We start from the raw sequence: 10226 nt of genomic DNA on the forward strand, positions 1-10226 counted from the left end.
TTGACTGCCAACCTCTCAGGATTATTGTGGCTACTTACAGAAAGTATCCGTGAGCACTCACCTAGGTGGAGCCACTGACCAACATGGGGGTGGTGCACAGTGTTCTTCCCCTTTCCTCATTCACTCTCACTGTGTAACTTGGTCACTTTATTTTTTATTTGATTTTGATAGTTTACTTATTATTTGAGAATTTCATACACTTATACAATAACTTTTATAATAATCACCCACTCTGACTTCTCTCCCACTCCCCTTTCATTCCGAACATATGCCCCTTCCTCTTGTTACAGATCTGATTAAATTGTTTATATCTTCTTGGATGAATTTTGATAGGTCATATTTGTCTAAAAATTCAACAGGTGTTTCAGAGTTACCCATTTATTGAATATATATTTTAAGTAAGACCTAATAATGTTTTGAATTTCATTGATTTTTCTTAATGGTTCAATTTTCTTCTCTTTCTCTCTTTCTTTCTCATTTAGTATGTGTGTATGTTTGAATGTGTATGAGTGTGTGTGTATGAGAGTGTGCATGTGTGTATGAGTGTATGTTTATGAGTGTGTGTGCATGCACATATATATCTGGTTGCATACATACCATGGTGCTTGCGTAGAGGTCAGAGTAAAGTCCACCAGAGTCACTTTTCTTCTACAGTGTAGGTTCTGGGAAATGAATTACGTCATCAGGCTTGGCAGCAAGTGGCATTTGTTATCTCACCAGCCTTCCCCTTTCAACTTTAATTTTTATTAATTTTGTTCTACTTTCTTTTGATTTTTTTTGGTTAAGAGCTTGTCTATCTTGTTTATTTTTTCAAAGAATCAACTCTTTGTTTTGTTGGTTCTTCATATTATTAACTTTTTCTTTCCATTTCATTAATTTCTACCTTCATCCAAATGGTTTGTTCTTTTCTCAGAGTTTTTTTTTTATTATTACTATTTTTATTGAGCTCTACATTTTTCTCTGCTCCCCTCCCTACCTCTCCCAGAGTTTTAAGGTGCATCATTAAGTTATTTATTTCATCTCTTGGGGATTCCCAATGTAGATATTTAGAGTTATAAACTTCTTTTCACGGACCTTCTTTCATCATACCACATAGATTTTGGTATGCCATATTTTCATTTGATTGTAGGAATATTTTAACACTCCTCATGATATCTTTGAGGATCCCATTCATCAAAAGTGTGTCATTTTGTTGTCATGAGCTTGTATGTGTTCTAGGGTTTCATTTGCTGTTGATTTGTAGTCTTATTCCATTTTGATCAGAAAATTACATGAAATTATTTCATTTTCCCTGTATTCGTTAAGAGTCTTTGTTCTAATACATGAATTGTTTTTGAGAATGAATGCTTGTACCTGGTCCTGAGAATTGTGCCTGTGTCTGATATGTGCATATGTCTGAATCCATGCCTACATGTGTGTGAATCTGGGCCAGTTCTGTGTCTGTGTTTGTCTGTAGTCAGGCTTTGCCTATGGGCCATCAGCTCACAAATAACAACACGGTGACATATTATTAAATCTAAAAGCTTGGTTTGAGCTTAGTCTTGTCCCACTGGCTCTTTTGGGGAAACTATTTCCACATAAAAACTGAAGGAATTTTAGACACAAAAGAACAGAGTTAAATACAGCTTCTTGGTAGCTGCATTTTTTTCCAGATAGATTCTGTTTGCTAGTGACAAGCAGAGGTACAGTTCCTTTAAGAGAAGTTCTCCAGACTCAGTGTTAGTGACAAAAAAATTACATGGCCTTTTAAGAGCCAACTTTCTGGTTTGTGTTGTTAGCACAAAACTCTGGCTCTTTTGGGAGGTCCTACATTTAAATGGGGTTTGTGAGCAGCATGTTACAAATTGCTTAATGATGGCATAGACCCGCTGCATCCCTGGAGCTGGGCCAGTGAGCATGGCTCAAAGAGGCAGTGAACATGCCTCCACTATGTTGAATTGTGCAGAGCAAACAGATAGGGCTACAGAACTGGTCCTAGCTATGCCTGCTTCACATTTAAAAAAGTGCTCCTTGTTAGAAAATGATTACAGATATGCAATAAAGACAGATTCAGATAAAAAAGACGCCTGAATGGGTCACAATGTTAGATAAATGTACATAGGCTTGGGAGAGAAAAGAAAAAGAGCATAGATAGTTATAAAAAGAAATAAGTTTAAGAAATAAAACATAGTCTTTAAAGAAACAGTAGTAAAGAAAAATAAGACACATAAATATGGAATATACACAGAGTTTGGATTATGTTTATTATTGTGTTTTCTTTAAATCTTTTGACTGCAGAGAGACATTTAATTCCGGGGACCACTAAGTTAAATCAATATAAAGTTATCTTGACTTCAAAATTTGTGTCTAAAGATATCTTACTTTGGAAAAGAGGTTCTTCTTTTGTTTCTACAGAGGATGGGTACCTGTGGATTCCTTCCAGACTAATGTGATTTGGTGGAGCCTGATACCCCAAAAGGTCTCCATGAACCCTGAAAAAATTCATCCAATAAAGAACAGGAAACAGTTTGGAAAAAGCAATGCCCAAATTCCCCAAATGATTGTTTATAAATGTTTATTTTTATATAAAGGGGGTTGATTATAAGTGATTAATGGTGATAGTCAATTTCTAAAAAAGATGGTGGGGTAGGGAGATATGATATAGAAATGAATACATATGCATGGATTTTGACTTATTGACATAAATTTGTTATATGTATATTCCTACTCTTGTTTAAGGTATTATGCTTGTTCAGTTTATTTAAAAATGTAATATATAGTTAAGAAATACAGATTAATAGATAGTCATCTTTAATAATCAAACTTGTAGTCATGTTAGTTAGGTTTTATAGATGTACAGAGATATATTTCAGATGGGTAGATATTCTTCAAATCTTTCAAAGACCTACAGAATATGACATTTAAAATGTTTTAAGAATTTAGAGTTTTCTCAATAATGAGACATGTCTGCTTCTGGCAGCTCCAATTACTTCAGAGAGATTGATGGGCATTGAAGAAACTCGTTATGGAATTTGCCTTCAATGTGACAAGATTAGCTCTTGTCTGGACTGCTTGATGGTATTCTGTATGAACTTGACATTCAGGACCCACAGAAAAGTGGCCGCTGAACTTTCCAAAAGATGGGATGGTTATTTAGGGTTCCATCTTCATATGAGAAATTGTCAGACATTCTGCAGGACACTGAAGAAAGCAACTGATGAACTTTGCCAGTAAAAGGTAGAACAGATCTTTAAATTTCCTGCTTCATGAAAAGTTTGCTGGATACTATGAACCTATAGGCTGAAGATGGATGCCCCAATGTTACAAAAGAACTTTGGGTGACTGACCAGGCAGCAATATGTCTCCGTCAATTCTAAAGTTTTGGAAGTTGCTTACAGTGTACTTCCTGTTTACTTTGGTAATATTGTATCCTTCTGGGTCTTTGAAGAGTTGAAGACAGATAGGTATAGTTTTCCTTAGTTATGATAAAAGGTAAATTAGGTATAAAGCTTTAGACTCACAAGGAAATACTGTAACTGTAATTCTTGCTTGAAACCTGTTGTTTTTTTTTTTTGTTTTTTCCAAGTGACCAAGCGGTCTCGTCAGTACTTTAATGTTGTGTATGCCAGACTGTAGCGGAGGCAGCTACAGGTGCACTTCTGTGTTCCTGCGCAGCACCCGCATCACAGCAAGCCCAGCTTGTGTTCCACCATCAGGTGTGGCTCGCCCATCAGCTCGCTCTGTGACGGATCATTAAGAATATCCTCAAAACCAATGGTCTCATCATTGCCCCGCAGAATATCCAGCGACAGATTTGAGCTTGGAAGGAATGGAAGACGCTGAACCTGCTGCACTGCCTTGAATTCCATCTGTAACTTCAGGGGAGCAAACAGTCCCTGGATGTTCCTCAGGGTGGAAAAGTTCATCTTGTCTTGGTTGAGCTGGAAATTTTTTTATGATAATTCAAGAGGATGGCTGGGCAGAAGTTCATTTTTCACACAAGAAAACCCTTTCCGGAGAACATCATGACTCTCAAAGGGCCCGCTGGCTGAGAGCTCCGTAACTGGAATGCTGTCCTTCAGCTGCGACCCCAGGCCTCTGGCGTTCATCTTGGAAACCGCTCGGCACAAACCTCTAAACCCGCTACAGTCAGTCGGCCAAGCTCGAAACCTGTTTTTTAATATGTAATTTTACTATGTTAAAGTTAAAACTTTTTATTTGGACAGAATAGGGGAGATCATGTGGGATGTCCTTCTGTATATGTATTGCTTTTATTGGCTAAAGAATAAAGCTGCTTTGACATATAGCATGTAGAATATAGCCAGGCTGGAAGAGATATATAGTGAGAGTAGGCAGAGTCAAGAAGATGTCATGTAGCTGCACACTAGAACCTTAGGAACCTTACTGGTAGGCCACAGGCTCATGGTGATACATAGATTAATAGAAATGGGTTAATTTAAGAGGTAAGAACTAGCTAAGAAGGTGCTAGAGTCATTGCCAAATAGTGTTGCAATTAATGTAGTTTCTGTGTGGTTGTTTGGGCCTGGGCTGCTGGGAAACAAAATGCATCCTCCAATTACACTTATACCTTTAATTAAGCTAAATTTATTAATCTACGTTCTACCATGTGGCTCAATTACCTCTCCTCTGTACCATATGTCCGACTTCTTCAGTATCTCTCTGGCATCTCTCTCATGCCTAGATTCATCACAAATTCCTCTCTCCTCCTGAAGTCCCACCTATTGTCTTCTGCCTAGCTATTGACCATTCAGTTCTTAAGTAAACCAAGCACAGTGATGCATCTTCACACAGTGTAAACAAATATCATGTAACATCTCTCTGCCCATTCTGCTGTCCCTTACAAAGGGCTTTGCTCTGTATTTACTGAAATAGAAATAAAGCCTCTTGTGGGAAAGGAATGAGGAGTTTTGCAGCAATCTTTGACAGAGCTTTATGTGGAAATTTTTTTTACTGACCCCCAGATGACTCAGAACAGCAAACATAGCCACAGACCGACATTATTAAGCTATAGCCACATGTTGTTTCCAACATTTATTAAGACAAATGCTTGTATAAGATTATTCCCAACCTGTTGCCAGCTTTCGGCCGATGATTCCCACAATGCACACACACATTACTCTGGCTCAGGGGTATAGAAGAGTACATAATTTAAAATTAAAGCTATAGGTTAGTTTAGGTTATAGACACTGATCACATGGGAAATCCAAGACTTTGTTCTCTTAAAGACAGATTAAAATTACACAGGCTGAATACACAGTAACACAGCAGCTTAAATGTATAGTCTCAAATGTTCCCAAGGAGTATTATTAACCTTGCTGTGAGGTCTCCAAAAAGTTTGGTCAAGGGATAATTTCACAAAATTGTACCACTGCAAACTTAGAAAAGATAACCTCAATTGAGGAGTTGCCTCCGTTAGATTGGCCTGTAAGCATGTCGGTAGGGTTCATTCTTAACGGTTAATTCATGTAGGAGAGCCCGACACATTGAGAACAGCACCATCCGCAGGCAGGGGGTTTTGCTATCTAAGAAAAGTGTTTGAGCAAGTCAGGAAACAAGCCAGTAAGAAACATCTCTCTGTAGTCTCAGTTCATATCCAGGGTATCACCTTGGGTTCAGGCCTTGGTTTATGATCGGCTATAACCAGTAAGCCAAATATATCCTTTCCTCCCCAAATTCCTTTTTGGTTAGAGTGTTTTACTAAAGCAACAAGAAAGTAAAAAAAGAAAAAAAAATACGGCCATCCTGGATGGGTTATTCCCTTAGTAAGTATGATGTGCCCTTTTAAAAATCTTTTCTTGATGGTTTGGTTTGAAGTCTATTTTTGTCAGAGTTAGAACACTGACACCTGCTTGTTTCTTGACACCATTGGCTTGGAATATTTTCTGTCATTCTGTCCTCTTAAGGCAGTGTCTGTCTTTTGTGGTAAGGTGCCTTTCCTGGAGGCAGCAAATAGATGGCTCATGCTTATTTAGTCAATTTTACTAGTCTATGCCTTTTGCTTAGGGCATTGAGGCCTATGGGGTGAATTTCTGACAACACTGTGCTGAGTTGAAGATGAAGTTCTAACCCCTCTGGCTCCCAAAGACTCCATCCGGTGCTGTATCTGAGTCATTTTAAATGAGTGGTTTTTATGGCATGTGACTTGTTCCCTAGGGAGAACATATCAATATCTGAAAGGATCATTTTGTTTTTGTTCTGAAACTCAAGGGTAGGTGGAATGGTAATGTCAACATCTTTGGGCAGAATCCTCACATGCTGTTCAGTTTAGCAAAGGACATTCCACTCACACAAAGGTCAGCACCATGGTTGAGAAACCATTCTTTAACAACACCAATATTAAATTATTGGAGGCACTATAAGAACAAGTCATACATTTTTCCTGGCTCATTTCAATTTTTGTTTCCTAGTTGTTATAGATTATATTCGGTGCAACCATGAAATTAGTATGTTAAAGCCCTAATGTCTAGTATCTTAGGACATATTTGTCTTTTGAGATAGGCCACTTACAGAGGTAATTAAGTTAAAAACAGGCTAGTGACCCAATATAACTGATTTCTTTTGAAGAAGAAATCAGGGCACACAGATACTGAAGATACACATAAAGATAAAAGCCAATCATTCTGATTTGATACATGTGTTGAAAACCTAATTCTCAATGGAACCATATTGGTAGGTAACCATGAGTACTCTGCCTTTGTGAGTAGATGGATGAGTGGGTTAGGTATCACAGGGTTCCTGATGAAAGTGGGTTCATTCCCCTTCTTTGTCAAGTGCCCATGTTCTTTGCCTTCCATCTTTCTCTGATGGATGCATTAAGAAGGAGCTGACAAATGCTGAATAGGGTCCAGTGGCGTGGTTTGAACTTCCCAGCTTTTGGAACTGTGCACTGGTAAATTCACTTTGTTTATATATAGCTCCCTCTCAGTATATTCTCTTACTACAATAAGGAACGGACAGAGCAGACTCTCAAGACACAGAGAGAAGGCAGGCCTTAGAAGAAACTAAACTGAACCTTTATCCCAGTCTCTGGCTTCTCAAAGTGTGAGGTCAGAAGTAAACTCAGGGTAGACACGTCCCTGGAGACCAGAGATGGTCAACCGGTGACCTGCTCTAGGGTTCTGCACCTCATTGCCTTGAGGCAGGGTCTTGCACAGAACCCTCTGTTCCTTCCTCCCTCCTCCATACCTCCTCCATACATGGAGATTTTTAGGTGTGTGCAGCCTGACCTGGCTTTTTACCTAGCTTCTGGGGATTTCCACTGGTCGTCTTACTTCCGCAGTGTTCTTACCTGCTGGGCTAGCTCTATAGACCCTGCAGCCATTTGAGGATCGCCACTGTGGCCCTTGTGTGACCTCTGCACAACCCAGCTACTTATTAATCTTAAGAGCAGCTTGAGGGGCTTTTAACATTCCCTTTAGGGGACAATATTAATATGTGAAAACACAGCGCAGCGCCATTGTTTTCTTGTCTCTAAAGCTACAAATAGCTTATTTTTTTAAGTTTAGAATTTTTATTTTAAAATAAACACAGCTATTATATGGTCAAAATGGTAAAAAAAATGACAAATGGTTATAAAAATCTACAAAATTCAGGAAAATGTTAAAAAGTAGAAAATAAAATCATTCATAATTTATTTTTCACAGTGAAAATTTCTGCTTTACTTTTTCTTTTTGGATGTATTGACTTTTTTCTATAGAGAGCTCTAATGCAAATATTTATTTCTGAATAGTGTTTGTTTGGGAGTGCTGTTTTAAATATTTATTTTGCAACCACTTTTATTTTATGTGCATCGATATTTTGCCTCTACGTTTGTTTGTGTAGCATGTGAGTGCCTGGTGCCCTTAGAAGTTAGAAAGTCAAGAGATCCCTGGAACTGGAGTTGTAGATGGTTAAGAGTTGCCATGTGGATGCTGGGAACTAAACCCTGGCCCTCTGGAAGAGCAGCAGTGCTCTTAATCATCAAGCCATCTTTCTAGATCCTGAGCTAAAATGATGTCCCATTTCCTTCCCAACTGAGATTTCTCGTGAAGGACGAGCACGTAGACTTATAGAATAAGTAACCACCTTTGGGGTGGCAGATGTTGGTTCTAAATGACAGATACTTCCTGAAGTCATGTGTGCTTTTGGATGGAGATCTAAAGTCCGAGGTGAAATTATTTGACTCATTCCTTCTAGTGTAAGATCTGAATTCCATGTGTTCTTCTGTTCCATATTTCAGGGAATCACTTTGTACAGGCCAGTGCATGTGACAGGAAATAGTGCCATTTTCTTTTTTAAACTCAGTGACAGGAGTGGTCAAGGAACTGAAGCCTATATTATCAAACTTACCAGGTGCGTGATTCTAAAAACACTTTGCCAAAGACATAATAACACTCATCACTGAACGAGTCAAGAAAGGAACTCAAACAGGGCAGGAACCTGGAGGCAGGGGGTGACCAAGAGGCCATGGAGGAGTGCTGCTTCCTGGCTTGCTCCCCATGCCTTGCTCACCTACTTTCTTATAGCACCCAGGATCACCATCCCAGGCTAAGCCATTCTCCATCAATTGCTAATTAAGAAAATTCCCTACAGGCTGCCCCTGCTGATCCGCACTCTGGAGCAAGTATCTTACCTTCCAGTGCTTCTACTTCTAGAGAACCTCCTGTTGGAAAGCTACTCGGAGGATGTAGGATACTGGTAACAGTGGCTAGCACATTACAAGGGCTTAGGGAGCACTGCTTTGTCATTGCTGTTATAATTTAATAATTTTTATTGACAGTTAAAAGTCTGACTTATCATAACCTCTCAGTACCTTGTTCTTATTCCTCCCTGGATTTGTCTTGGTCTTTTCTCCAAATGTTTTAATCATTGAACTTACTGGGGTGGATACATATGATCATTCTGTAAGCACCAGCAACCTTTGTAGTTATCAAGAGCGTGCATGCGCATGCACACATGCGCGAGCACACACACAGAAGTTATCAGTCACACACAAAGAAGTTATCAAGCACACACACGGAAGTTATCAAGGACACACATGGAAGTTATCAAGAATACACACATAGAGACAAAGAGAGACAGAGATAGAGACAAAGAGACAGTGAGACAGAGACAGACAGACGCACAGAAAGGTTATCACCTACAACTATCTACAAGATCAAATGAATTTCCACTTTAATTACATCTTCTAACCTTGCATGTTCAAGAAGGATCAAAGGATGTGTGACAATAATAGAAGCTATCATATCATATCAAAATCCAAAATGTTGAATTTTGGGGGTGCAGGTTGCACTCCACAGCCTAGGATGCTCTGAAATTCACTGTCTAGCTCAGACTGTTATTCTGGGTCATACTGCACTTCAGTATGTCAAGCAATGAGATTATAGTCCTGCACCAACATGTCTGGCTTTGGAATATATTTGATAATGTATTGGGACTTAACAAAAAGAATAAACGATGGCGGATCTTCACAGAGAATGTCACTCACATGTCTATACTGTGTCTCATGTATGATACACAAAGGGACTGTAGTCAGAGGCAGCCAATCAGACCTGAGCCTGCTTAGCCTACATAGTTCACAGTTGTTCTTCTAAGCACCGTCAAGAGGATTTCATTGTGCTTTGTTTCAGAAATAGAATTTGTGATAGATTGCACAAGTGCTGGGCTGAAGTTTCTCCTTTATTTAAAATAACTTCTATTCAATTTCTGCCATGGGCTAGTTGCTTTCACAAATGCCATTCTTCTATATAACCAATGAAAAGAGAATTAGGTATGCAAATTAAAGCTGTAAAACGACACAGAGGAAAATATTTGGATCTCTCACAGAGATCATGTTACTTTTATATTATTTAAAATTAACCCACTTAAAATGTATTGCATTTATGTTGTATTTTCAGATTTGACTTTATCAAATAATCTCTGGAGATAGTTCTTTAGAGTAGTGTGCATCTGGATTTGGATATTTTAGCAGCCACCTTTCCATAGCTGTGTTAAAATACCGTGACCAAAGCAGTTTATGGAAGAAAGAATTTATTTGAGCTTGAAGGTTAGAATCCACAACGGCAGAGCAAAGGTATAGAAAGCGGGAATGGTAGCAGGCATGGGAAACTGAAGCCTCATTTCTTGAAGTGCAAGCTTGAAGCAGACAGTGGGAACTTGAAACTCTCCAAGCCTTTCCCCAGTGACATACTGCCTTCACAAGGCCACATATCCTAAGCCTCACAAATAGTCATCAACTGGAGACCAAA

The 10226-nt window shown here is 38.8% G+C and overlaps 1 pseudogene; it reads right to left on the reverse strand.

The window, feature by feature from the left end:
• Positions 1–3563: 3563 nt before the first annotated feature.
• Positions 3564–4137, reverse strand: LOC130880386 (proteasome maturation protein-like; annotated as a pseudogene).
• Positions 4138–10226: the final 6089 nt, after the last annotated feature.

This window comes from Chionomys nivalis, chromosome 8 (genome assembly GCF_950005125.1).
Source record: "Chionomys nivalis chromosome 8, mChiNiv1.1, whole genome shotgun sequence".
Taxonomy (NCBI): domain Eukaryota; kingdom Metazoa; phylum Chordata; class Mammalia; order Rodentia; family Cricetidae; genus Chionomys; species Chionomys nivalis.